This window comes from Eurosta solidaginis, chromosome 1, assembly GCF_040869045.1.
Source record: "Eurosta solidaginis isolate ZX-2024a chromosome 1, ASM4086904v1, whole genome shotgun sequence".
In the NCBI taxonomy this organism is placed as follows: Eukaryota; Metazoa; Arthropoda; class Insecta; order Diptera; family Tephritidae; genus Eurosta; species Eurosta solidaginis.
In genome coordinates, this window is record NC_090319.1 from 299,389,259 (window position 1) to 299,416,854 (window position 27,596).

Genomic DNA, 27,596 nt, shown 5'->3' on the forward strand with positions numbered 1-27,596 from the left:
AAATTATCGGGAGGGAACAACCCTTCTAGCTTTTATAATTGCCATGTTTGAGGCCTCTCTTCTTAAGGTGCAGATAAATACTGCCCATGCCATAAGACATTTTCCCAAACTCTGTGTACGCCAGTTGACATTGTGTGGTGGAGGCGTGCTCAGCGAACTGCAACGAAGGTCCTGAGTTCATCAACATCATCAAAAATTTAGAAAACAGTTTTATCAAAAAAAATCTAAGCGGGGTCGCCCTTCGACAGTGGTTTGGAAAAACTTTACACTTACCTGCCCTGCGTGGGGTGAAATTAAATGCGCGACGCAAATTGTAGGAAAAGCTCGCCGCAAATCTTCTCTGAGATAAATCGTGCCAAGTATTTAGTTTTTTCTGTGTGCGACGTATCCTCCTCTCGCATGTCAGCTTGTGGGATGTAGTTCTAACCCTCCGCCATAGGTAAAGAGTTGGAAATACCCTCTAATGTTTTGACTTTAGGACACATAAGATCAATACCTTGGCCTTTGCTGTCGCGGAGATCTGCATCTGCGCTCTAACCCTCACCTCAAAACGTGCCCTTTGGAAGTATGGAACCACTCCTTCTAGCCATCACAGAGCTACGATACCGTTACACCCTATAAACTAAACCTTATTATACCACCCCGCTGAAGCGAATAATGGAAACGCTTTATTCGCCTCGTCTCGCAACATTCTAATCAAGAAGGTAAGAGCACCCTTCTTAGAGATCTCCATCTTTCTCATCCCCACATTTAGATATCTGCTCAATGAGATTACTACAATCAATTGGCGCTAATGTTACGTACCACTTCCACACATCTCCCATATTATCCCTTTGGCATATGACACCCTTCATTTGTCCACTAATTCCCTCTCTTTACGACATGAAATAGTAGCTTCTTCGTTATTGAAATTCTCTATCCTTCACATCTTGCAGACTTATTGCCCTCAGTTGACCGCTGCCTCTCCATATCTCCCGATGCCTTTTCCTAATCATACTGACTGTAATACAAACTTCCTTTCACCTTCTTTTGCGACCTCACGGACCCATGCCAAATACTCACACATTTGTGGGGTAGGGTTGATCACGGCTTTGAGCCACACAGCAATTCTTAATACTACCGCATACTATGATAGGGCTCTCCTACCATATTTGATTCGTACCCTTCACCATTGTTTTTCTCTTTTCGGACTCGCCTCCCGATTCTGCTACATTGACTCGCGTGTTATGTCGATATCATCTGGCGTGCGATGCCATTCTTCCTATATCTCCCTGACTATCTTCGTGCACTTTTGAAAGATCGATGTTGATCATACGACTACCTTCACGAAAAATTGGGCTCAGCGGTATATTCTAAATATGGGGAAGAAAAAGCGCCCACCAAGCGCAGCGGACCTTGATGTATTTGGTGTTGTTTTGAAGGATGAAAGCGTGCGGTAGGGTTTCTGGTAGCATTTTGTTCTGAGGCGAAGTTAAATGATGGACAGCAAATCTTGCTCACTCTGTTAAGAGTCCATTTCTCAAATCGAAACCAAATCTTTCAACATATAACTAAAACAAACAAGTAAAGAAGCTAAGTTCGGGTGTAACCGAACATTACATACTCAGCTGAGAGCCTTGGAGACAAAAAAAGGAAAAATCACCATGTACGAAAATGAACCTATGGTAACCCTGGAATGTGTTTGTATGGCATGGGTATCAAATGGAACGTATTAAAGCGTATTTTAGAAGAGAGTGTGCCATAGTTCTATAGGTTGACGCCTTTTCGAGATATCGCCATAAAGGTGGATCAGGGGTGACTCTAGAATGTGTTTTTACGATATGAGAATCAAATGAAAGGTGCTAATGAGTATTTTAAAAGGGAGTGTGCCTTAGTTGAATGCGTTTTTCTAGATATCGACCGAAATGTGGACCAGGGTGACCCAGAACATCATTTGTCGGGTACCGCTAATTTATTTATATATGTAATACTACGAACAGTATTCCTGCCAAGATTCCAAGGGCTTTTGATTTCGCCCTGCAGAGCTTTTTCATTTTATTCTACTTAATATGGAAGGTGTCACATCCATTTTACAAAGTTGTCTCTAAAGTTATATTTTGCGTCAATAACCCAATCCAATTGCCATGTTTCATCCCTTTTTTCATATTTGGTATACAATTATGATATTTTTTCATTTTTCGTAATTTTCGATATCGGAAAAGTGGGTGTGGTCATAGTCGGATTTCGGCCATTTTTTATACCAAGATAAAGTGAGTTCAGATAAGTACGTGAACTAAGTTTAGTAAAGATATATCGATTTTTGCGCAAGTTATCGTGTTAACGGCCAAGCGGAAGGACAGACGGTGGACTGTGTATAAAAACTGGGCGTGGCTTCAACCGATTTCGCCCATTTTCACAGAAAACAGTTATCGTCATAGAAGCTATGCCCTTACCAAATTTCACAAGGATTGGTAAATTTTTGTTCGACTTATGGCATTAAAAGTATTCTAGACAAATTAAATGAAAAAGGGCGGAGACACGCCCATTTTGAAAATTTCTGTTATTTTTGTAATTTGTTGCACCATATCATTACTGGGGGTCAATACTTGGCTTTTAAAATTTTTTTTTAAGTGGGCGTGTTCGTCATCCGATTTTGCTAATTTTTATGTAGCACACATATAGTAATAGGAGTAACGTTCCTGCCAAATTTCATCATGATGTCTTGAACGACTGCCAAATTACAGCTTGCAAAACTTTTAAATTACCTTCTTTTAAAAGTGAGCGGTGCAACGCCCATTGCCCAAAATTTTACTGATTTTCTATTCTGCGTCACAAGGTCAACCCAACTACCAAGTTTCACCGCTTTATCCGTCTTTGGGAATGAAATATCGCACTTTTTCCGTTTTTCGAAATTTTCGATATCGAAAAAGTGGGCGTGATTATAGTCCGATTTCGTTCATTTTAAATAGCGACCTGAGATGAGTGCCCAGGAACTTACAAACCAAATTTCAGTAAGATACGTCAAAATTTACTCAAGTTATCGTGTTTACGGGAGGACGGTCGGACGGACGGACATAGCTAAATGAATTCCTTTTTTCGCCCAGACCAATTTGATATATAGAAGTCTATATCTATCTCGATTAGTTTATGCCGTTACGGATTACCGTTATGTGAACAAAATTAATATACTCTGTGAGCTCTGCTCAGCTGAGTATAAAAATGCAAAATATTAGCAAGTCTAATGCATATACATACATACATACATACTTGCAATAACACTTGCATGTGCACAATTGTGCTCTTGGTTTCGCCCACCCACTCTTACATTCATTTCCGTTCGCCCCACTCACGCATTTACAGAAATTCAAAAAGTTGTCCACTGCCCTCCTAAGAAAAATTACATCTCAGCCATCCATCATTGTTTATGTCCAATAGAATATCTTGAAATTACTTGTGCATATAAAAAATCTTTACATATGTAGGCATACATATAGGCACATATGTATATATGCATGTATGTTCGACAACTTTGCACCATTTTGACTTTGTTGTTTTCCTGCTGCTTATTAGGGCAGTAGGTTTTTACATACCATCACATACGTACATACATATGCACATATAGCATGCATGTGCAGAGGGAAACCCGCCAAATCGTCTCTACTACGAAACAAAAACAAAACAAAAAAAGCTTCAAAGCTCTACATCACTCTCTCGTTGCAGTTGGGAACTCTCAATCCTCTTTTGAACATTCACATTCGCTCAATACTCTTTAACTATTCCGTATACGCCGTGTATGTCGCAAGCTCTCTCTCAGGTACTGGATTAGTAAGTAAAAAATATTTAAAATCGTTTGTACTCATTTTATATTTTTTTTTTTACTTTTTTTAAATTTTTCTTCGTAATGTACATAGGTATGTTCTAATTTATGCCCGAAAGTTTCGTATATGAGAAAACTCTTATGAAAAATGTTTGTTTGAGATCCAGAGCTTTGGCAATGCAATCTTTGTTGTTGAAGTGCTAAGCTCATATAAAGAAACGAGAATGAAAATTAAGAATAGAAAATAGGGAAAGCGTAAAAAATGGAGAAAAATTAAACAGCGTGGTAAGTGTGAAAGCCCTTTTTCTCCAATGTTTTATAATTAGGTTAGAGATTAGCATCGTACCCAAAGTAAGTAGTACGATAATTAAATTGAAATTATGTAGCTTCAGTCGAAAATAAATTTAATGACAGCTAATATGAGAAAACTGTTATGTACTTGATAGAGCTAAGCGAGCTCACCAAAACGGGTTAGGGGGCTTAGAATATACCCACGGCTGGTATACCTGTCGTAAGAGGCGACCAAAATACCAAATTGATTCAAGCGGTTGTGTAGACAAAATTTAGAGCTTCTCCAACCCAATTGTCAACCTCACCTACCCGTGGCGAATCCTGTATCTTTGACAGCCGAGACTCAGGCGACACCAAGTTCCTTATGGATCTAGGTGGTGGGAGGGCGGTATGGCCTAGAAGGATTCATGTGGTCATACCAAATCGTTCCCGAGATGGTCGGGCTAGTACCATGCTTGTTACCGGAACGTACCGGATCTGCATCCGGAAAAGGCCCATCAACATCGATAAAACTTCCCAAAACCTTCGGGGAGTGTCCTTATCACTACAACAACAACAACAACAGGTAAGCGGACACAATACTTATTTTTAAAAGATTGAAGATTGAGACACGATTTAAAAGCGCTTTAGATTAATCCATCAATGTTTGTTCAATGTAGTTTTATGATATAAGTACATACATATGTATGAGCTAGCACACCCAGGCAAAGGACTCCCTTGGGAGCATTTCCAACGTAAATGCGTCCCAAAAGAGCAAAAAACGAATGTGTTGTATCCAAGAAGAAGAGCTCTGAAATGAAGAACCAAAGAAGGCTCTGTTTTGAGCTGCTTTGGAACCTCATTTGAAGGATACCAAAAACCCGAATCTCTTTTTGTGGCTTTATAAAGTCTTGTGAGAGCACTGGACCTCATAAAGCGGATGAAATACAATGTTTCATTATACGAAATATTTGAATCATTCTGTGATGTTTTTGATTATGGCGTTGTTTAGGTTAAGTTGGGTGGCAGCTGTCCAGTTAAAGAACAGCTCACAATTCACAATTTTGTGATGGGCGCTATGCTCTAAAAGGGAAACTGAATTCCAGTTATTTTGCTTATCGCTACGTGGCAACGATAAAGCTACGAATAAGCTCTATATCGATCTTAGAAATTTTCTTCGGGTAGTCGAATACGTCTTGACTAAGAAATTTACGGCCCGTTCTCGCAAAGGCTGCCTGTTTGAACATAAAGCTACTGATACCTCCTCGTCCTCCATACAGCTAACACAGTTGGGGCAGTCCAGTGTATTAAGGTTTACCGCATGATGCCCGGTTTACACTCCAATAATCAGCTAGAGATAAGGTTTTGTAAACCCTAATAGCTCCGTCTATCTCGACGCAAGGCAAGAGGTGGTGTCAGCATATTTGCTAAACTGATTGCAGCCCCACCTGTGCAGAAGCAGAGAGCAAGTGGTCAACGGAATCCCAAAGTCTCCACTGACAGATTCTCAATGCGCAAGTGCCTGCCCTGGCGCGCATTATTTATTTTGAGGCGTACCCAAAACCTATAATTCGAGTTGTCTACCACTGCATACACATAATCACCAGCCCCACCAACTGGTCTTCATAATATAATTTATGGCCTTGAAGAGGCATCTCTTGCCAACAAGTGCTCCTTTTTATTGAGTAGGCAATTGAAAAGTAAAGTTCTCTTTCAACGAACAAAAATCACTCATCATACTTGACCTGATGAATGCCTTGGAATCTTGGATGATGTCGAGAAAAGATGAGATGGTCTTTTAAGGGTTCGACCGACCCAGATTTAAGGTCCTATCTGTGATGCTGACGGAGAATACTGAAGGATATTAAATCATGGATTAGATGAACTTTTTGCAGATATGAAGATAGAGCAACGAATAAAAGCCCGAAGGCTCCACTGGCTATTTCAAGTTATGCGGGCTTCATATCACTTGTGGGCTTCTACACCGTTGCCTACGATGTCTAAGGTTCAATTGGACTATTTTTAAAGTTATAAAAACAGGTCGAAAAACGTAGCTTCATCGTCTATTGCAAGACTATGAATATTTGTGTTTGACACTACCATTTTTATTCCCTCAGCGGGTAAGGGGTAAAGAATATGTCAGCGGTAGGTATACCAGTCGTAAAAGACGGCTAAAATACCATGGCTATCCAATCCATTAGTAAGTGTATTTACTCGAAAGGGAGCAATGTGGACACGCATATCACTTGCGCGACTCTTTCACGGTCGTTAAAAACTGTACCGCGATGAGCAGAACAACCAAGTTGTGACCTATAAATATGGTAGCTTTAATACTTTTATACAGGTCGTGTTTCCTGCCTCGAGGATTCGGATACATCGCGGGGGCTGTGGTTTCACATTGAATGCAGGGAGATTAACTCTGAGTAGACCATACAGTTTTGCGCTGGATACTACCTACCCCAGGGGAGTTCGGTCCCTTCCTTGTCTCAAAAAAAACCTAGTCATTGAAAGCTGACCCTGGTCACACCCCTCATCGTGACAATCGGTGGAAACGGTGATGAAACGAAGGAACGGATGCCTATCTTCAGCTGAAAACAATCGATATTTTTAGGAGTGGGCCAGTGCTTATTTTGTCTTTTTAGATGTTTTAAGCTCTTTAGGCTACGTTAAGAAAGAATGGCCACATCCCGTGATTATGATTGAAATCGATTGAAGATGCATTTGATGAATTTGGCTAAGTATGTCAGTTAACAACAGTGGACGAACTGATTTCGCACAGATATTATTGAAGTGAAAACACGTTATTACACAGGTCTGTGAGATGAAAAGGTTGGCCACAGCCCTTGATTTTGGTTGCAGATTGGAGTGTAAACGAATGGTAATAGAGATGTATATTTTATCTTATCATTTTGCCAAGGACTCGAAGATGATGTATTGAGATGTTGACGTGAGAAGGTGCATAGCGTTGGGCAAAGTCGTTTAGAAATCGCTTGCCATTTACCCAGATAAACCTCTAATCACACCAAGGCTGGTTGACTTGAACACCCAACTTCAGCATATTGGTACCAACTTTTTTGGCCTGGTGATAAACGGATATTGAACCGTGTGTTTTGGAACACCGTTACGCCATCTTTGGCTGGTACTTATTGTGGCGAATATTAGCAGTTCTATACATAACTATGCTGCTACTAAATAAATGCACAACAACAATAAAGCAAGCAGCCACACTTGTGTGCATGAACACATTAAAACAAGACATTTACACACATACATAGAAAGCTAAGAAAATTTTACACACATAACCAGCAGTTTAGGTTAGGTTGAGGAGGCTGCCCGAGGGCACACTAAGGCCAGTAGTATTAGGCCCGTTGTGATACCACGAAAATACACCGTTACCTTTCCTCTTCGAACCATTTTGAGGACCTGATGAAAGCTACCAGGTCCTTGACATCATGCTCTACAACCTGGCTCAGATTACCAGAAAGCGCTGTCGTGCTCCGCTTAGTGCTGGGCAGTTGCAAATGAGGTGAACCACCGTTTCCTCCTCATCATCCTCTTTACAACTCCTACAGCATCGACGATAAGGCGCTCCTAACCTTTCTGCATGCCTACCTATGAGGCAATGACCAGTTATTGCACCCACAAGTGTGGAAATTGTATCCCTTCTTAGGTTGTACACGTGGCGAGATCTTTTAGGATTCCATTTAGGCCAGGTTTCTGTCGATATTCGACACCCGGTGTTTGTAGCCATCTTTCTTCGGCTTGACAATGTATGTGCTCTTTTAGCATTAGCTTGCATGTGGACAGGGGCATACCTAAGCGTTCTTAACCAGGAAGAACCTACCTGATTGTACCCTGCCTAGCGAGTTCATCTACAATGCAGTTTCCCTCGATGTCCCTATGTCCAGGGACCCATGTGAGGTCTACACGGTTCTCTTGAGCCATCTCTTGAAGAGATTGACGACAGTTTAGTGCTAGTTCAGAATTGAAAGAGTAGGAGCCAAGAGATTTTATGGCAGCTTGGTTGTCGCTGAAAATAAAAATTTCTTTGCCGACGGTGTGTGACCCTATCCCAGCTGCGGCTTCCATTATGGCTGCAACTTCTGCCTGGAATACACTGCAGTCGTCGGATAGTCTGAAGGAGAGCTGTAAGTCAAGGTGCCTTGAGTATACTCCACCTCCAACTCTTCCGTTTATCTAGGACCCGTCCGAGTATATGGAAAAGCTGCTGTCAATAGCAAGGCACATATCCGACTCCGTCCAGTCATCCCTGCTGAGGATGTTTATCTTAAAGTTGGTTTCCGCAACTGTTGTTGTCGCACAGCGATCCGTGCTAGGAGGAAGAAAACTGTATTTGTTTGGTATACTTGAGTGTCCTGTGGTCTTGTTGTTCCAACACGAAAACTCCCTTAGATGCAGGGCAGACGTTGCCGCCGTTCGATAACCAGCCAGATTCAATGGAAGGATGTCAAGAATTACCTGAAGAGCTTCGCTAGGCGTTGTTCTTAGAGCCCCGCTTATGCTTCCACAGATCCAGCATGATAAGCATAACCAGCAGCTTAAAGCAAAGAGATTATCTCACATACACATATGTAGTCATCATCTAAGGGTAGAAGTTCTTACTCACACATACACACATATTTAGCTATAATAACCAAGTATGAGATACAACTGTTCCAGATTTCATGTTCATGAAAAGTCTAGACCTTAGGAGAAATATGCGAACGAGGCAACAGAGAGTATAAAAGCCACGCAAGCTGAAGAATAACTGATCAGTTTGACTTATACTCGCTTCTGGTGAAGTATACTTGTGAAGTACTACTCCCAAAGTAGTGTAAATAAAGCCCATTTTGCAATACTGAATATTGGAGTTATTTATTCGACAGTTCAGCGATACGAACGCTAGCAGAAAGTGCATAATTATCAGGAACTCATCAAAATTCGTTACACTATGTAAACTATTACAAACTACCACTTCTGTACATTTGATCTGCCTACACAGAAAGTAATAGTCGGATATACAATAGAAATGGATGACACTTTTCAAGAGACTCGTTTTGGGTATGCGAGAGTTTTTATAAGATTCAAGTTGGTGATTGATTATTTTCCAAGAATTAAATATGCTGATGGTAGTTAATGAATAATAATACCAATTTATATAATCTAATTTATTTATGTGACTATCTATATATATGAGTAAAAAAATATATATACATGCATACATACATATGTTTCCGCAAGTTATCAATGTAGATGCCAAGCGAGCACGAATGAAATGCTTTCAAAATTGGTTTGACTGATGTTGGTTGATGATGGACACATACGATTTGCGCTTGGAAATCTGGTGAAGATAGAAATGGTGAAGTTAATATACATAATGAATATGATATGAAGTGTTTATGCTTGATGGTTTAAAAAAAAAAAAAAACAAAAAGAAAACGCAGATACATAAGTATGTACTAGAATACACATACATACATATATCTAGAAACATTAAAATTTAAGTTTTTGAACAATTTTATAACTTATTTTATACATACTCATACCATAAATGTTGAAATATGATATAAAATATGATATTGTGGCGAATGTTGACATCACTAGGCTGTTAGTAAATAAAATTTTCTATGTCTCAGGTCACAGCAGTTTTCGCGGAAACGTGGTCGAAAGTGTCATATTAGGTCACACAAGTATTTAAAAAAATACGGAGCTTTTTACTTCTGCAGTAATCATACATATTTACGGGTGTCAGTAGCGGACTGTTTTTCAATTGCTATAAGAACCACCTACCAACAAGTTTCTTTTGAGAAAGAAGAAGTGGATTCGTGGCGGGCGCACATATTTAGGGGGCACGTTCTCTCTATAGTTTGTCAGAGCTGAGGTAAGTTGGTCTTTCGGTCCTACTCTAGTTCAAAAAAATGGCTCAATTTATAGCTTTTCCAACCCAATTGTCTACCGCACCTAACCCGTGTGGGGGCGTTGTGGCGGGGTAGGTTCAGTGTGGTCATCCTTACCTTAATGGTGCTTGTTAACAGAACGTATCGTATCTATATCCGGCACACGACCATCAATATCGATAACACTCTCCAAAACCTTCGGGAAGTGTCTTTATCGCTACAACAACAAAACCAAGATAGCGCAAAAAATTAAAAAGTTCTATACACGCCATTTCAACCCAGTCCCTAAGCTACTCTTTGAAAATTCAGGTTGTATATTGGCAGGAAGGCGGCATAAAATTCTACTAACTTCAGAAATAATGCTCACCCTAGTACAGTTATAGGCTTATGTATATGCCTACCTACTTTTATGGTTTTTATAGGAATATAAGTTGAATCCACATACATACATATGTATGTACATACTATGTTAACCAAAAAACATATGACATAATTTAAACAACAACAAATAAATTCTTCTAGTACGCGTATGGCATGACTTGATCTATGGAGTAATAACAAAATTTTTTGAATATTTATATTAATAATATTGTCTCTGGTAATAATGAATGTTTGAAAGCTTTGTTGCACGAGCTCTACATGCACACTTAGACACGTCTACGCATACAAATACGTGTGTACATGTGAATTGTGCAAATGTCAAAATAAAAAAACAAAAGTAAAACATCATAAAATAAGAATGAGAAATACGACTCGTAAAATCTGATAACGACATATATAATGAATTCATAGCCTCAAACATTTTAAAGGGAATATAAAATTTAACAAGAGAGCATATTAAGAGAAAAATGTTTTGTTCCAATAAAGTACTCTTCCTATAAATTACACAACAAAAAACGAAAAATTTAAGTGCAATCATATATTGATTTTCACTGTCGCCATTATGCTGCGTGAGAGAAAAAAAATACAAAATATAAACCACAAAAGATAACAAACATCTAAAGCAGTTTACAGACCACGGTTGCCACACCATGTTTTCATTTGGGACCAAAATTCATCGAAAAAAAGGACCAGATCTCAAAAAAAAGGGTCAAATTTTTGTTTTCTTTAATTTGTATATAAAGAGGTATACAAAATTGTCGTATTCGTTGTAAAATATACAACTTTAGGATGTTTCCATGGTTTCCTATAATATAGTAAGGAGTTTGCTTTAATTCAAGCTGAACCAAAAAAAAATAAAATGTGGTTCATGGTATTATATTTTCACATTTCTGGGATAAGTGTATGTCGTTCACTAACCTAACCTTGTGAATCTAGTTTTGCCCACAAAGCTTTTAGTTCCAGTATTGTGTTGTTGATTGCAATGAAATAAAATGTATAGCGCAGTTAAGTTTTTAGTAAGGAAAGGTTCTGGGCACCTGCTAGCACCTACGGGAATAATTTTACACAAAATATTTCTTCCAAAATCAAATATCTATTGCATTTGCTTCATAAGCTCAATATAAAAATAAAATTATTTAATCGCATTCGTTGTACATTTATAAAGTTAATGCCTCCAAGACGTATTTTTGCGTTCCAGTTAAAATATTTCTTGTACCAATCTTATTATTAAAGTACCTTGCGTGGATTAACCCCACAAAAGTCCTGGAATTTCTTGAACTGATTGAGATGGCTGAGAATGATTTAACGACGTGCCAAACGAGATGTAATGCATAGAATTTCTATTTAAACATTTTGAAAGGGTTAGGCTCACGGCAGAGTGCTCGCTATAAGCTATGCTAGGCGTGAAGCAATTTTTATTTTCATATATTTTACAAGCTTGAAACGTTTCTGGCACTGTCACAGTGTCACTTTTACAATTTTCCATGAAAATTCATTTTAATAGCTTTCTATCTTTATATTATAGCAACGCTTCTCGCTTCCATTCAACCTTACTTTTTGTTTGGCACGTTGATATGGTTATTCCTGCACAAATTTTCAATATCTCTCCGTATGCTTGAATTTAGTGAGTGGCAAGTACACTTAATATAAAATAAATTAGTTCCATTCTTTTGCTTAGTTTTATAGCGTTTTCTTTTCTGAAATAAATTGTTGCCCAAGTAAATGGTAAAGCCTTAATAGAGTTATTCCTACCCCAGAAAATTTTAAACATTTATAGTGCATACAAAGAACATTTCAACTCACCATATTCACTAATATTAACAGAGTACATGTGGAACTTAAGAGCGAATTGAGAGTTTCACAGAGTTGCACTGACACAGGGTAAAAGTGTTACGCTTTTGCGTTGCGATCAGGCAACAATTTTCACAAAAGAACGAAATACCCCGTAAATGCGTTGCCTGTTTTTCAGAATAGAACAACAACCCTTGCGCGGCGTACAAAAAGCGTAACACTTTAGCCAGAAAAGAAAACGCTATTAAATTCATTAAACTTGCTTCTGGAATACATACTTTAGCTCTACTAGTAACAAAAATCTTACACTAAGTGTTTAATAACCGATCGAAATATCTGGCATTATTATTATAATTATAGTAAAACAAGAGTTTTTTCATATGTCGGTTGTTTCATCAACAATTAACTATAGGGTGTTTGCCAACACTTTTCTTTTCAATGCCTCGCCTAAATTATTTCCTAGGTCAAATGTCACTGTTCTTGTACATTTTTTTGACTGAGAAATTTTTTGTTGTGAGAAATCCATTGTAATAAATTAAAAATTATATGTATGTGGGTTAACGAATGTGCGGCAAATTCTTTGGGCAATGTTGCGTATTTTTACTAGAGATGCCACGAATAGTGAATTGGCCGAATACCGAATACCGAATATTCGGCAACGCTGTCGGCCGAAGCGCCGAATATTCGGCACGAAATACATGCTTGTCGGGGCGCGTTAGCTGGATTAAGACAAGTGGACACCTGTTTTCCTGCTTGTACATAACAGATCATGAAACTTTAATAAATCTGACAATGGGAACTATTGGAACAATGTATCAAACTCCTCAAACCATTCGAAGAGATTACAAAAATAAGGAGCTCAGGTATCTGTTGCATCTCTGAAGTGATTCCACATGCAGTAAATTTATTAAAATATCTGGGAAAAGCAGAGACAGCTGAGAAAGTACCAAATTTAGTAACAATGAGATATTCACTGCAAAGCAAGTTTGAAAGGCGATTCAGCTTCGATGAAAAAAACAAATATCTGGTTGCTGCTTTTCTGGATCCTCGCTTCAAACCGTGTTTCCTAAGATTGGTTCAAGCAGAAAGAGCAAGACAAAAAATAGTACCGATGACGATTCTTCTCCATTTCGTAAGAAAAGAAACCTGAATGAAAATGATAGGACTACTGAAATACACGACAGTTTCTGGAACTGCTTTGAGGAAGTCGCTAAAGATAATATGCGAAATGCTAATAATGAGGAGGACGTGGAGAAGAATGCTGTGGCAAAGTTTACAAGTTTGCTAAAGTTTATCTTTCTTCTTATTTTCTGATGCTGGTAACATTTACGATGAAAAGCATAATCGTTTACTACCCAAAAATGATGAAAAGCTTATTTTTATCTAACATAACTTACCACTGATCAATTTTAAATACTAAAGTGTTGTAATTTGCAAATAAGTACATACTTTTGAGTAATATAGCGTGTCTTTTTTACATGATACGTACTATTCGGCCGAATACCGAATAGCAAAAAAGTGGCCGAATAGGCCGAATACCGAATAGTTGCCGAATATTGGTGACAACTCTAATTTTTACCTGAGTGAAAAAGAAAGAAAAGTACCAAAATCGTGGTAACTGCCTAAAATGGACCAAAATTGAAGAAAAAGGTCCGGTGGACCAAATGAGGTTGGAAGGGAATATTTTTGGTTCAAATCGAGCAAAGTGGCAACAGTGTTACAGACACCATGTTCTCCAGCAAGCATTTAAGTGAAGTTAACAGAGTTAATTTAGAAATTTCAAGCTTATAACCGTGTTCCTTAATTCAATACTACACCGTAGACTGGGTCGGTCACCATAAATTTGAAGCTTATGTTGAGAGGATCTCTGAAAAATAAAAATATTTTTTTTTTTGGTTCTTGCAAATACAGCCGAAATTCTTATTTTGTTGTAACTTGTTTCTTTTTTTTTTTTTGGCATTCCATTGAGAATAACCCCGCTCTTTTGGCATATAGTAGAAATTTGCAGGGTCTAGCTTAATTGCTAAAGTGTTGTCTCCTTTTAATTTCACTATGGCATTTTCATTACCTTCTATCCCTTTATGACGGGGAACCCAGTATAAATGTATGGTTCGGTCTGAGCAAAGTCTCTGCAATGCTTCTTTGCATTCCAGAACACTTCTTAATGAAGCACTGTTTGAGATTATGGTCTTAATAGGCGGCTATCAATATAAATATATTATATATTGACGTGACTGCAGCTTAAGCACGCTTCTTCGAGAATTTGCTTTTTTTCACGGATACAATTCCCGCCTGAAAGACAGCGCAGTGATCTGACAGCCTACAGGATCTGCTTATTTATGGATCGACATAGTAAACAGCAGACCCGAACCCTTCCGTTAATTTGAAAACATTGATATACGTATGTATGGAGGTATAGTATGTTCTACCATTTTTAGTAAAACGAGGCACTGTGCTTGGTGCCCGTTAGAACAAATGAATATACATACATGCATAAAAATATGTAAGAGAGCTTTTGGAAAAAGTAAGAATTAGTTACTGAGAGCCTCCTAATTCAACATCTTAGGTCTAATAAATATATTACAAAATGGAGATTATTTATGGTCAGCTACGTTTACCTCAGAGACTTCAAGTGTGGAAATATTGCCATATGACTTTGTTGTTTAACGAAAGAGAGAATATGCGTATACTTATTTATATGTGTGTTATGAAGCTTCTCGTTGGCGTATCTTTTTAAATATACCCTTCAGAGAAAATATGTTTTGCTCTTAGGAATGTAATAATAGCTGTGTTTTTGTTACACGTATATACGTTTACGTTTACGCGAAAAAAACCCTTATCCCAACTTAGATAATGCTTAGAAGACCTATCTAGCGGCTACTAGTTACAAAACATTTTGTTCCGAAAAGCGCAGTGACCATAGTGTATAACATATAGCTGAATCGGTTGCGATGAGTAGTGGACACACACCATTTTTAGAGGTGATACATAGAATTAGTGTAGAGGTGAAACATAGACACATATTTCAGTTGCATCTCATCATAATGCGTATTGATTGATATTATACGCAGCAATTTCAGAGGAGTAGATAAAGTTTTACGCTTAGCAGTCCATATAAAGTTTAAGCGTAAACATCTATAGGTGTAAAAAAAAAACATAGCTAATAATTATTTTTCCACGATGAGAACTACTACTTTAAAAAATTTCCGTTAGGGTCACTCTTATAAAAGAAAAAACGTTTTTTGTTTAGTCTCATCTTTTCAAACAGCAAAATCCCCGTCAATATAATCGCATGTAAATTTTTATGAAGATTGGAAATTAATAAAGGGGTCAAAGTTTCTCGGTGGGAGCTCAAAAATGTATGTTGTACTATTCATTAATACTCGAAAACAGCAATATTATATGTAGCAATATTATATATAAATTTTTGGTCCCAATTGGAAGCGGTTAGGAGTGTCCTACAGTGTTTAAAGCTCAAATTTTAATATATTCAGCCTTCATGAGGTTATCTGAGCTTGGACCTCTGTCTAAACCATTTTAATGGGGAGCATAACTTATATATTATATCGTCAACTAGCCTCTATAGAGAAATCTTAACTTTAACACCTTTAATTATTTCCAATCAGCACAAACATTTATATGTGAACATTTTTACCTAAATGTTAATTTTTGAGGGGTGAGACTAGGAAAACTCTTTTATTTAATTTATATATAAGAAGTAAGTTATGCTTAACAATGCACCGCAAACTCAGGAAGTATTATTGTGCCTATAAAAAAAATAACAATGAGGTGAAATAAATTAATTTTTAATATCTGGCACAGAAAAAAATAAGAATGACAACCCATTTGTTTGATTTTTAGCACAATACGAGTAATTCTTTGTTAGTACATTAAGGCATTTCACAATGGTTTCGTATTCGACTGTTTTTAACTGTTTCCATAGTTTCCTATATTATTTTTTATTAAAAGAGACCACATGCGATAAAAAAAAGCCCTAATAAACTACCTAACTAAATCCCAAATCAATCGTTATTCAAATTTCTTAGGAAAATAGCGACTAGTCACTTGATTTCTTGCAGTGAAATTGGTTTCGTATTAAGAGGAGAAGATTTAAGCCGAGCTACTTTGCCAAATTTCGTCGTGCTGCTTTTCCATACAAATTGGCAGGACGGGACCTACATATTTTATGCTCACAAGGAGGCTGGATTTGCACTGAGAAGCTTTTAATGGCAGAAATACACCCGGAGTGTTTGCCAAAACACTGCAGAGGGGGGACCCCGCTTAGGAAATTTTCTTCTAATTGAAAATTTTTTTTTGAAAGAGAAGCTCGGCCTAAATCTCCTCGGAGCTAAATCGCGCCAAGTATATATTTTTTCATTATATATGTATAGTCATGAATTTCCTGCAAGGTCTTTAAATACACGCACAAATGTTTAAATATATTTATTTTACGGAGTCTACGTATATGTTTAGCATACAAATTTAGACACATACGTATGTATGTATGCGGGCATGTTGACTGGTTCTTTGTTTGCTGATTCTGCTACTGCAACCACCGAGCCCCAAGACTTGCTGCTTTGACACACTTTTCGATGACGTAGTTACGCGTTGTTGTATTTACGGTTGCGTTATGGAGCAGTGGAGCTGAAGGCAATGCGTGTTTCATTTTCCAGTGAACATATGTATGTGCGCAAAAGACTTTTATTTTATGCTCTTTATGCATTTGTACAAATAGGTATTTGATTGTTTTTTAAGCTTTGGTAAATATGTATGTATATATATATGTATTTGTTATGGATTATTCTGTGCTATAAATAGAAGGCAATACAAAACAACCTGTGATAAACAGTGCCTGGGTTCATAGCGTCCCTCAAGCTTTTAAGCTTTGTCTTTCGTTTGGAAAATTTTCCTTACCCAAATAAAACCCCACAATGAAAAAGATGGCAATCAGTCGATTATGGTACGATCACCAAGTGAAAATCTGAACATAGTCGACGACCAGCAGCAACACCTGACCAAAGTTTGTACAGTATGTATGTAGGTACTTATGAACCGCCCCCACCCCCCACCGCTGCACTGAGGCTGTGTCTGAGTGGTGCGTGTGTATGTTTTATTGGAGTCCAAAGTAATTAACCGATCTTGAAGAAGTTTTTACTGTAGATTCACCCGATCATCCGATAAGGTTGTATACAATTTCGAAAAAGTGGTCGGGCCACATACACCCCCACCCCCTCCGAGGGTAAGAGTGGAAGTGGAAATGGTTGTGGGAGAAATAAGAAAAACAGAAAAAGAGGAATGGGTTGAGAGTAATAAGAAAGGAAGGGAAACCAATTTTCGTTCAAGGCAACGGCTGACGTGTACGATAGCCTTATTAAGAAATAATTCTGTAGCGACTAAAACCTTCGTCTTACTCTTCTAATTTCTCTCCTACTCCCTCTTCTTTTTCCTGTTGTCTTACTTTCCATCTAACTCTTACTATTACGGAGGAGGCAGCGGGTCACCATTGGTGATCTAGGAGGTGTCCGCGAATGTGTGGCGGGTTCTAACCCCACCTCACCTCTAGGCGGCCGGTCCGGACTAGATGAATACTTAACCGGTAGTAGCTCCGGCTGCGAAAGTCAGACCAAGACTCTAAAGTGGTTACACGGGGAGCAGATAGCCCGAGGAGCTTGTTCCGTTTCTGCTCATTTCAGATAGGCCCCTTTTGGGACCATCGTGGTGGCTGTGGTTGATATCCGAATGCGGTAAGAATTGGTTAGCTCGAATGTGGAGTTGCATTGCAACTGGGTGCCATGACTTCTAGAATAGAAGAGGTGTTAGATAGGCCTCCAACCACACCAAGGTGATGGTGTGTCCACTCACATTATCGATTGGGACCAAGGTAAGCGAGCCTTAGCGGCTGGTCAAACCTGCTTTGACTCGTGTTTTATGGTGTATCCGTGAGGTTAGACCGACGACGGCAGGTACTCACGTAAAACCTACACTCGGTGTTTCTGCTCATTCCATTTTACCTCTCAATGTCTCCTTTACCCATATATCTTTCCTCTATACTTGCCCATTCTATCCGGATCACTTTTCCCCTTCACTTTACCCTTTCATTTCCGTTTCGCTCCCACACTTTTTCGTTCTCTTCCGCCCCTTATTGACTTCGTCACCATTCTTGTTTCCTCTTCTTCCGCACCATCGTCCCCTTTTTATTATTTTTATTAAAGGTGGCAGTGCATCGAAGCCTAATAATACTCTCTGTCTTCCCTTCATTTTTTTTTTTTTTTTTTTTTTGCGGGGAGGCTGAAAAATGCCTAATGCACCTAATGCCGTCGCAGCAACCGTGTGTCCGTAGACTAAAAAGCAGCCCCGTTCTGGAACCGTCGCCCACCCCGGCACCACTTTCGCATTACTTCAGGGTGGCGTTCCATATTTCTCATTTTTTAAGAGCCTACTGTTGTCCCTGCGTCCAGGTTCCCGCTATTTGCTCTGAGTGTCCATTTAATCGCCACTGCTTCGCATGCGCATTTCTCTGCGCTCCCTCTCAGCATCCATCAGGCGTGTCATTACTATAAATGCCATTTTGCTCACTGCAGTCCAGCATTCTTTCCTGCTGCACATATGTGAAACTAAATTTCTCGTGGTAGGTTCCTCCCCAAAGACTCCATGCAAGGTGAGTCTTTCTTCGTGGAAACAGGGGCAGTAGAACATGACGTGTTCTGCGTTTTCTAACTCTGTGGTACACATTGGGCAATGAGGATCTTCCTCTATCCTACGCTTCCATAAATACTCTTTGAAACCGCCATGTCCACTCATTATCTGCGTGAGATGGTAGTTCAGTTCGCCGTGCTTCCGCTCATTCCATTGAGCTACGTTCCAAACTAGTGTGAAAGTCCAACGCCCTTTACTCGAGGCCTCCCACCGTTCTTGCCACTTTGCTCTTTTCTTGTCTTCTTCAGATGGTCGCTCGATATTAGTGTTATACAGATCGGCCATTTCGCTTGCCAGTAAGTCCACTGGGATTTTCCGGGTTAGAACCAGGATCGCGTCGTCGGACACCGTCCGATAAGCACTTGCTATTCTTAAAGAAGCAAGTCGGTACGCTGCTAATATATATATTTTGATGGGTCTGTTTAAATCCATACCACACTGGTGCTGCGTATAGTATTATTGAGCTGGTTACTGTGGACAATAGCTGACGTATAGCTTCGCTCGGACCACAATGTTAGGCATTATTCGCATAAGTGATCCATTAACTTTGGTAATTTTCTCCCCCACCGCTCTGAAGTGCTCTTTGAAAGTTAACTTAGAGTCAATGTGCACTCCTAAGTATTTTAAGGAATCCTTTGAGGTGATTTGATGATCCCCAACAGTTAAGACTAACTCGTTCGCCGACCGTTTGGAGCTTACTAATACCAATTCCGTCTTTTGGCTAGCCAACTCCAGTCCTGTATTGGTCAGCCATTCCTTTATTCTTGCTACGGCGTCATTACATAATGCTTGAAGCAGGTCCAGTTTTTTTGCCACTACTACCACTGCAATATCATCAGCATATCCCACAATTTGCGTGTTTTCTGGTAGATCAATCTTTAGCACCCCGGCATACATTACATTCCAAAGCGTTGGACCGAGAACAGATCCCTGTGGGACGCCTCCTGTGATTTTGTACTCTTTTGCTCCTTGATCCGTGTCAAAAAGAAGTACTCTGTCTTTAAGATAGCTACCTATAATTCTGCGTAAGTAAGCTGGAGTGCCGAAGCTTTGCAGCGCTGCCATTATCTGCATCCAGTTCGCAGTGTTAAAAGCATTCTTGATGTCCAACATAATCAGTGCACAGAACTTTCTTTTATTTTGGCCTCCAGAGATAGCTTCTCTAGCTATATTGACGACTGTTTGTATTGCATCTACGGTGGATCTTAATTTGCGAAATCCATATTGACTATTCGATAAGCCACCTGGTCTTTCTAGAGTCAGCTGTAGGCGCTCACTAATTATACGCTCGAAAATCTTCCCTAGGGAATCCAGCATACAAAGTGGCCTATATGCGGATGGTTGGTCCGGCTGTTTACCACGTTTCAGCAATAGGACAAGTCTTTGTCGTTTCCACGGGCGAGGGAACACGCCTTCTTGGTGTGTCCACTCACATTATCGATTGGGAACAAGGTAAGCGAGCCTTAGCGGCTGGTCAAACCTGCTTTGACTCGTGTTTTATGGTGTATCCGTGAGGTTAGACCGACGACGGCAGGTACTCACGTAAAACCTACACTCGGTGTTTCTGCTCATTCCATTTTACCTCTCAATGTCTCCTTTACCCATATATCTTTCCTCTATACTTGCCCATTCTATCCGGATCACTTTTCCCCTTCACTTTACCCTTTCATTTCCGTTTCGCTCCCACACTTTTTCGTTCTCTTCCGCCCCTTATTGACTTCGTCACCATTCTTGTTTCCTCTTCTTCCGCACCATCGTCCCCTTTTTATTATTTTTATTAAAGGTGGCAGTGCATCGAAGCCTAATAATACTCTCTGTCTTCCCTTCATTTTTTTTTTTTTTTTTTTTTTTGCGGGGAGGCTGAAAAATGCCTAATGCACCTAATGCCGTCGCAGCAACCGTGTGTCCGTAGACTAAAAAGCAGCCCCGTTCTGGAACCGTCGCCCACCCCGGCACCACTTTCGCATTACTTCAGGGTGGCGTTCCATATTTCTCATTTTTTAAGAGCCTACTGTTGTCCCTGCGTCCAGGTTCCCGCTATTTGCTCTGAGTGTCCATTTAGTCGCCACTGCTTCGCATGCGCATTTCTCTGCGCTCCCTCTCAGCATCCATCAGGCGTGTCATTACTATAAATGCCATTTTGCTCACTGCAGTCCAGCATTCTTTCCTGCTGCACATATGTGAAACTAAATTTCTCGTGGTAGGTTCCTCCCCAAAGACTCCATGCAAGGTGAGTCTTTCTTCGTGGAAACGGGTGCAGTAGAACATGACGTGTTCTGCGTTTTCTAACTCTGTGGTACACATTGGGCAATGAGGATCTTCCTCTATCCTACGCTTCCATAAATACTCTTTGAAACCGCCATGTCCACTCATTATCTGCGTGAGATGGTAGTTCAGTTCGCCGTGCTTCCGCTCATTCCATTGAGCTACGTTCCAAACTAGTGTGAAAGTCCAACGCCCTTTACTCGAGGCCTCCCACCGTTCTTGCCACTTAGCTATTGTTTGTGTCATTGCTCTTTTCTTGTCTTCTTCAGATGGTCGCTCGATATTAGTGTTATACAGATCGGCCATTTCGCTTGCCAGTAAGTCCACTGGGATTTTCCGGGTTAGAACCAGGATCGCGTCGTCGGACACCGTCCGATAAGCACTTGCTATTCTTAAAGAAGCAAGTCGGTACGCTGCTAATATATATTTTTGATGGGTCTGTTTAAATCCATACCACACTGGTGCTGCGTATAGTATTATTGAGCTGGTTACTGTGGACAATAGCTGACGTATAGCTTCGCTCGGACTACAATGTTAGGCATTATTCGCATAAGTGATCCATTAACTTTGGTAATTTTCTCCCCCCACCGCTCTGAAGTGCTCTTTGAAAGTTAACTTAGAGTCAATGTGCACTCCTAAGTATTTTAAGGAATCCTTTGAGGTGATTTGATGATCCCCAACAGTTAAGACTAACTCGTTCGCCGACCGTTTGGAGCTTACTAATACCACTTCCGTCTTTTGGCTAGCCAACTCCAGTCCTGTATTGGTCAGCCATTCCTTTATTCTTGCTACGGCGTCATTACATAATGCTTGAACCAGGTCCAGTTTTTTGGCCACTACTACCACTGCAATATAATCAGCATATCCCACAATTTGCGTGTTTTCTGGTAGATCAATCTTTAGCACCCCGGCATACATTACATTCCAAAGCGTTGGACCGAGAACAGATCCCTGTGGGACGCCTCCTGTGATTTTGTACTCTTTTGCTCCTTGATCCGTGTCAAAAAGAAGTACTCTGTCTTTAAGATAGCTACCTATAATTCTGCGTAAGTAAGCTGGAGTGCCGAAGCTTTGCAGCGCTGCCATTATCTGCATCCAGTTCGCAGTGTTAAAAGCATTCTTGAAGTCCAACATAATCAGTGCACAGAACTTTCTTTTATTTTGGCCTCCAGAGATAGCTTCTCTAGCTATATTGACGACTGTTTGTATTGCATCTACGGTGGATCTTGATTTGCGAAATCCATATTGACTATTCGATAAGCCACCTGGTCTTTCTAGAGTCAGCTGTAGGCGCTCACTAATTATACGCTCGAAAATCTTCCCTAGGGAATCCAGCATACAAAGTGACCTATATGCGGATGGTTGGTCCGGCTGTTTACCACGTTTCAGCAATAGGACAAGTCTTTGTCGTTTCCACGGGCGAGGGAACACGCCTTCTTGCATACAGGCATTAAAAAGATCAGTAAATAATGTAGCCCTAGTTGTAAACGCGGCTTTAAGCGCTATGTTTGGTACTTCGTCGGGTCCTGGGGATTTGTTATCAGCAACTCTTTTTGCAGCGTCCAGCACCTCTTGCTCTGTAATTTGCGGAATTTCCGTACTTTCTAGATCCTCGCCTGGATAAGTCCAGCGGTCTTGCGCCGGGAAAAGTGTTCCAACAATAATATTCATCAGTATCGGGCACGTAGGTTGCTGTGATATCGGTCCTTTAACTTTGGCCATCACAGTTCTGTAGGCTGATCCCCAAGGATCTAGGTCGACATTATCCAGCAGTTCCCTAAAGCATAACTTCTTGCTCTTTTTTATGGCATTTTTAAGTGCCTTTCTTTGTGCGACATAGGTGCTGTGTAGCTCTGCATATCGTGGTGATGAGCGTGCCCTCTGCGCTATTCTTCGTGCTTTGTGGCATTTTCTACGCTCTTCCGCAATTTCGTCATTCCACCAATATACCGGAGTGCGCTGTGCTTTTCCGCGACTTCTGGGTATGGCAGTATCACATGCCATACATAGCAACTTAGTGATTTGAACCGACTGGTCTTCCGCATGCGATTCTCGTACTATGGCGTCCTTCCAGATAATTTCAAATATTTGTGGGTCGAAAAGGTGCTGTTTCCATTTCCTACTTTGTCGATGTCTTGCTGCTACCGTTCGTGGAGTTTCGAGCAGCTCTACGCTAATAGCTTTATGGTCGCTGTGTGTGTAGACGTTGCTTATGGACCATTTTGCTCGTCTTGCTATTTCGCTGCTAGCGAAGGTGAGATCTATAATGGATCGTCTGGTACCTGTATCGAAGGTATATATCCCTGGTTCATTTAGGAGTTCTAGCCTCAAAGAAGTAAGACTTTCGAGGAGAACTCTCCCTCTTTCGTTGGTTCGTCTACTTCCCCACACAGATGACCATGCATTGAAGTCCCCACACACTAAAAGCGGGTGTTTACCTCGTGCTTCAATGGTGATCCCGTATATCATGTCTTCGAACTCGGCGATGGTCATGCTCGGAGGGGCATAGCAACTGAAGACGTATATACCGTTGATTTTTGCCCACGTGAATCCTGCTACCAAAGGCGTCATAATTTCCTGTGGGAGAAATTTCCCTGGTGCCCAAATTGAGGCTTTCCCTGCTGAATCTGAGAGCCAACCCTGCTCCTGGCGATTTTTGTATTGTTCAGAGAGTACTACTATGTCATATCCTCCTTCATAGACTGTTTGGGATAATAGCTCTTGGGCTGCCTCACAATGGTTTAAATTGAGCTGCAATACCCTCATGAGACAGTCATTTTGCTGCCCTCTCGTTGTGGGCATTTAAAACTGCCTGCTGAATGTTGTCCCCCACATAGCGCGCATTTCGGTGCATTTTCGCAACTTGCAGCCTTATGACCTTCCTGTCCGCATTTCCTGCATAGGCTAGACCTATCTACAGTCTCCTTACATTTCTGAGCTATATGCCCGTAGCCCCAGCACCTATAACAGCGTTTTTCTTGCTTGAGCTCTATAATTCGGCAGGAAACCCATCCTACCCGGATTCTTTGCGTATTAAGAACCGCCTTGGCATCATCCGCTGTAAGGCTTATAAGTGCCGACTTCGTGCCACTGTACCCTGTGCGTATGCTTTTTATGGCAGCCACATCTGGAAGTTTGATGTTGCATTGCTGGTGGAGGGCGTTGCAAATCTCCTCGGGCGTAGTAATCTCATCGAGATCTCTGCACTGTAGCGTGACCATTTGGGACTTTGTTATAACTTTAGCCGAGTCCTTTAGTACCGCTTCAATTTCTGCTTGGTACGCGCTTGTTTTCCCATCTTGCGATTTTTTCAGCTCTAGTAACAGCTCTCCTTTCGCCGTTCTTCTAATCGTTTTGACGTCATCACCCAGGGATTTTAATTCGTCGCATCTTCTCACTTTACGCAATATGTCGGCGTACGTCGCATCCCCCGCCTTGGAAATGATGATTGCATCCGGCCTAGCCTTAAGTGATTTTTTCTTGCTCTTCTTTTTGGCTAACTGCCACTCTCCCGTCTTTTGGGCTGCAGTTTCCTCTTTCCGCTCCGTCTTCTCTTGCGTTTCTTGCCGTCGTTTGTGACCACCCACGTGCCCTGGTAAGACATCTTTTAGAGTAGTAGTGGGTTTTACCACGTTGTTCTCCTTGGTCGAGTACGAATTATTCCTCGGTCGCTTTCCTGGGGGTGATGGGCTTCTATCCTTGGCGCATTCGCTTGCACGCAATTTATGTTCTAAATTCTTTACCTCTAGGGCCGACTCGATGTACAGCACTTTTATTACGGAGGCCAAGCGCTTGATTTCCGCGTGTATATTATTACGCCGTATGAAGAACTGCATCAAGTCCTCAATCGCCTTGCCTAGCTTGGTCATCTTTTTTTCTCCAGGGGGGTTTTGCTGATTTAACGCAGCTGACGCCTGCTTAATTAGCTCACTTAATAACGGTGTGCCCGTTTGAGCCTTGCTGTCGGAGTTCTTTTTGCAAAGCTTCGGTGTAGCACCCGCTGACAACGCTCCTTGCTTGCTTTCGGCCTCCGCTCTTTGGGTTTCGTTACCACTTGCGACGAAATGTTAAGGCCCCAGCCGATGGGCCACGCCCTTCTGGAGAGCGAGCTAGCTTCCTTCCTGCAAATGGATTGAACGCCATTTCATTCTCCTGTGTTTGGTTTTTTATTTTAGTATTGTTGTTGCTCATCATTTATTTAATTGGGTCCCCACTTGAGGCCGCTATCTTGGTCCGAGTGTGCAGTTACCTATATAGATCCCGTGGTTGTCTATGCGAAGGCAGGGAGGCCACGTGAAGGTTGACGCAGTCCCTCATGAAGACTGCGTTCAGAGCCAGATCAGTATTAATCGGGAGGATCTCAACCGAACCTGCACCACCAACTTAATCATGACGGACTTTGAACGTACCCCAAAACCTAGGTTTTAACGGGACGGAGACGAATGGGACATTAACCGGAAAGTCATTTCGACGGTGTGTCAAGCCGTGTACTGAGATTTCCGAATGCCACACTCGCCAGCCCTTAACAAACATATCCGAGTCGTTGATTCCAGTATACCTTAATTAAGACCTTACTGGGCTCAGTCTTAATGTGACAATCACCTTAAATTTACAAATAATTTACCTCTTTACCTTCCTGAGTGTGTATCCCACGTCGTATAGTTGCCTCCCTATCTTGGGTAGGTATTTCCTCGAAGCAACCCCGTACTAGGATGTGGATGCTTAATTCAGGGCGGCATCTACTCGCCCTGCCACTGGAGGTTCTCAAGGTGCCTTAGGCCTTTTAAGCCAAACCCTCCTCCCAGCCGCTCTTGGTCGAGGGCTGCTTATTTGATATTCGCAGCTAACCTATTTAATAGGCCGTTCACTGTCCGCCAGCAGTGACCCCCTTGGCCTGAGCTCAGGGAATCCCTTCATCTAGGTTTCCATCTTCAGCTCCTAGCCTTTTGCTTTCTTCGTTTCACCTTTCACTACACTCACTTCCTTTTTTCTCTCTTTACCTTGTCTTTTTTTACCTCTCTTACGTCCCTTCTACCATTCTTCTTCCATTCCTCTCTCCCCTTCCGGTGAAAATGTTTGCATTAAAATTTATATTTACATTTGTTCATTTCCAAGCATGACATTTGACCATTGGAATATATCCCTTCATTATTCTATAAAGCGCATGCTCCGCACACAGAAAGCCATTGCTGATTTCCATTGACCCAACTAGAAAATGACCTATCCAAGTCATTATTCGAATGTAATCATAAGTATGCATGCATATTTACATATATATGTATGTATATGTGCCCATGTATGAATGTATATAAGTGGTCAAATACACACAAAAACATACAAAATATGGCGGTGTAGCGGCATTAAGGAAGTGCATATGTACCCATGTATATATACATACAAAATTATGTAGCGTATGTCATTTTTCAATTATTACCAATCAATGAAAATATCCTTAGTATAATTAAGATCAGAGATACCCACAAGAGCTTCGTAGAGCGTCGGACATTTATTCGGCGTTCATCTACATGTCGAGTGAGCGTGGCTACCAGTGTTGTCACTCTACCACCATAGTGGTAGATCTACCACTATTTAGGCTAAAATCCGGATCTACCACTCCTACCACTTTTTTTAAAAATCTACCACTTTTTTTATTTTCTTTAAGTTGCTCACAATGACCTAAAATTAAGGTTTTTAAGTATGTTGAAAATTAAACGTAAAGCACACTCTGTATAAGTTTTTCAAATTTTCACCAAAGAAATGTGTGATTTTTATAACACTTACGTACCTTCGAAAGAACTTATACAATTTTATGTAAAATTTAACTTTATTGATGGGAAATTCGTGCCAAAAACTTTGTAATAATCTGATTTTTCGGCTGCTGAGTGGAATAAAGCCGTATATCTGCCGCCGTTTCGAAAACGACCTATCCCAGAAAATTTTGGAATAACGCCCTATTTCAGAACTTGTTTCAAAAACGCTCTATCTCAACTTAAATTTAATAAATTTGTGACATAAGCTGGGACGTTTATGAAAAACATTTTGGGCGTTCTTCAATCGAGTTCTGAGATAGGTCGTTTTCAAAAGAAAAACTGAAATATGGTGTTTTTGAAAAACATTCTCAGATAGGGCATTCTCGAACTGGCAGCCGAGATACGAGCGATATTCCACTCAGCCGTCGATTGCAGTATCCGATGGATGCCTTCGATGTCACGGATGTAAGTTGTAAGATTTAAAAAATAAATTGTTTTAATGCACAAGTCTATTTCATTAGATTCGGGCTATTGGTATTCGTTGGATACCACTGAATTAATTTGTTATTTTAAGGTTTCTTAGTAGTATTATTATATGTTTGAACTATGTGTTATGAAAAATGGAATATTTGGAGACTGTAAATTAACTTTAGTCGTATCCACACATGGTTTAGTTAAAGTTCTCGGTCGGTAGTTCGCATTTGATTATCAATTTCAGCTGTTAAAGTTTTTGTAGTAAAAAAATTTTCA

The 27,596-nt window shown here is 40.4% G+C and overlaps 1 protein-coding gene across 5 annotated transcripts in view; it reads right to left on the minus strand.

Annotated features, from left to right (window-relative positions):
• The window catches only part of ps (RNA-binding protein Nova-1-like protein passilla), a 310,155-nt gene that overhangs the window by 269,057 nt on the left and 13,502 nt on the right, over positions 1-27,596 (minus strand). For all 5 annotated transcript variants that reach the window (XM_067761209.1, XM_067761216.1, XM_067761212.1 and 2 more), the window contains exon 2: positions 9,293-9,407. The gene's annotated coding sequence lies outside the window, so the exon portion shown is untranslated. The remainder of the gene's footprint in view (positions 1-9,292; positions 9,408-27,596) is intronic.